We start from the raw sequence: 3,231 nt of genomic DNA on the forward strand, positions 1-3,231 counted from the left end.
ATAGTCTGTCTCCACCCACCTCTGTTACTTTTTTCACCAGAAAAAAAGTTATCCATGTTTGGTGGTTATTCCATGCAATTACATATGCATATGTTAGCATATATGTTATGGAGGAGTCTTATTTGTTTTGTGGAATATATAGTACATGTAACGGTGCTTTAAATTCCAATTTATTTAAAATCAATTTATGCTTAAATATCTGTCAGTCAATGTAAATTTTTGCTCTTAGAGAAATTAAGAGAGAAATTTATGTAGCAACACATTTTTAGTGTTTTCTTCACACTTTAGGAATAGATTCTTGTGGTTTGGAAAGCAGATGTGAAAAGACAATAAGGTACAAAGATGGGATTATTGGGCTTGACATTAACTATGTGGATAGTGTCAGTGATGTCAACCCACCACTGGTCAACTTGATGGATGATCAGGCATAGGAAGATCCTCTGTCTTGACATATAGCCTAGAACATCTGTGCATTAAAGTACAGTTGACTATATTTAAAGAATGGAAACCCAAGGTAAATCAGGAAACTACTTCAAGTCCAGTATTCTTGAACATAGGGTAGCACAAACACATAAATATGACAACTATACTAAAACATCCTTGAATATGGAGGAGGCAGAGTCAAAATACTTCATCTCAGATCCACATAAACTCATAAAGAAAGGGTGGCAATAATGCAGCATATCTGCAGGATGACTTTTGTTCATTTCCTTTCCTTCTCATTGTTAGAGAACTTTTGATAAATAAACATTTCACTCGTCCCGAGTGATGGGGACTCTGGACAGATTCCAAGCATTTATACAAACTTCATAGTCACTGTCTTATCTACCTGGTAAATCCATCTATGTATTCTAGGGAAGAAATGAACCCCATGTTTCAGCTTCACCAAGTTTTTAGGTGACACAACAGTAGAGGAGGATGGTGACAAGATTCTATTCAGTGTCTATAAATCAAGGTAACAAGACTATTATTGTTATACTCCGACAGCTTCTAGGAAATGAGGCTTTTAAGCAAAGAAGTTAAATGGGGCAGCCAACCAAATAATAATATCTTGAAATCTCTAGCCTGATTAATATAATTCTAAATAAGGACATACATTTGGAAGACAGCTTTGTAGTGCCTTAAAAAGCTAAAGATCCTATTGCCATATGATAAAGTAGTAGTACTCCTAGGTATTTACAAAATTGAGTTAAAAATTCTGTCCATACAAAACCTGAATTTGAATGTTTATGGCAGCTTATTCCTAATTATAAAAAACTAGAGATAACAAATACTTCCTTAAATATGTGAGTGGACAAACTGTGATACATCCTTATAATGGAATACTATACAACAATAAATGGATGTAATCTATCAGGTCATGAATAGATATAGAAAATCCTTAATATCTTGCTACATGAAATAAGCCAATCTGAAAAGTCTACATACTATATGATTCCCCATATATGACATGCTAGAAAATGCAAAACTATGGAGACAGTGAAAGTATGGGTGATTCTCAGGGATTCAAGGGGATGATGAATAGCTGAAGCATAGGAGATTTTAGTATGGTGAAATTCCTTTTTATGATGCTGTAGTTTGGGATATATGGACTTAGACATTTGCTGCATCTTTTGTGAGGCCCTAAAAGGAATGACACTGTAGTAACAATGAATGCAAATTTGCTTCTAAAGCCACTATCCAGTAAAAGGAGCCAAGGATCTTTGGAGAAATGGCTATTGTAGGAATAGGGAAGAATGGTGAAAAATAATCTTGGAGCATCCTTTAATCTTAGAATATAAGGAAGTGCTCAAACATACATAAAATCACAAACTTTGATGTGGATATATATCAAAGGGACTTAGGAGGCAAATAAAAATCTCCCAGTATTAGATTATAATAATAATTATATATATAAATATAGAATATATATATTATAATTAGCAGTATTATATTATAATCCAAAGTATAAAATAAAATCCATGATTTCATACAGATATAAATGATTGAATAAATTAGTACATGAGGTAGAGGAGAAATCACCCATGCAGAAGAATAACAGAAAAATTATGCTGTCCTATACAAGGGGAACTTAGCTCCCTATTTCTTAAGTATTGGCCAAGTATAAAGACTTTTTTTTTCCAAAAAGTGCATTGTGGATAGTAGGGAAAGAAACATCACAATGAAGCAACTGACAAACATTTCAGTCAGATGATTAAGGGCAACATTAGCAGTATAAATCATGTTGATGATATAGACCCTTGATAGGAGGTGATGAAAACAGGACTTTACCTGTGATGTACCTCCATTGAGCCCATGATTCTGGTGTAATCATGGGAAAAATGCCAAGTAAATGTCAATACAATGGTATCCTTCTTACGTTGCAGTTCCTTAAAATATTAAACATACAATTATCCTCAGTTTAGTTCAGTTCAGTCACTCAGTCGTGTCTGACTCTTTGTGACTCCATCAATCACAGCATGCCAGGCCTCCCTGTCCATCACCAACTCGCGGAGTTCACTCAAACTCATGTCCATCGAGTCGGACAACCATCAATTTTGCTCCTAGTATTTAATCCCAAAGAAATAAAAACAGGTATTGAAGTAACAACTGTACACAAATGTTTAGAGTAGAACTATTCACAATGACCAAGGGTGGCAACAATCCAAATGTTCATCAGCTGATGAATGGATAAACAAATGTGGTAATCCATACAAAGGAATACCATTCAGCCACAAAAAGGAACGAGTCACTAATACACATTTCAATATGGTTAAACTTGAAAACATGCTAAATGAAAGAAGCCAGACACTAAAGGTAACATAATTGTTTTAATTCTTTTTGTATACGATATGGAGAATAGGTTAATTCATTGAGACAGGAAGCAGACTAATAAATGCCAGGGGCTCATTAGTGGACAGTGATTGGGAAGAAATGATGATTGAACAGTACTGTGAATGTACTAAATGCCGTTGGATTGTACTCTTCAAATGATTTACATTACGTGATGTGAATTTTACCTCTATGATAAAATAGCATAAAATTTAATACTAAAAAGATAAATGAGAAAATATAATTTTCCATTATGAATAAAGACTTTGGTTATCGACTTTGTTTTATCTTATTTTTTTCAAAATCATACTTGGCTTATGTGTACCTTTCCCTTTTTAAGGTAAATGTATAATTCTTATGTAAAAGAGAATGCTGCAGTTCACACACTAGGTTTTTGCTCATTTCTCTCCAGGCTAGATG

This window comes from Moschus berezovskii, chromosome 9 (genome assembly GCF_049115385.1).
Source record: "Moschus berezovskii isolate FMDL1 chromosome 9, NW_MosBer_1.0, whole genome shotgun sequence".
NCBI classification, from domain to species: Eukaryota; Metazoa; Chordata; class Mammalia; order Artiodactyla; family Moschidae; genus Moschus; species Moschus berezovskii.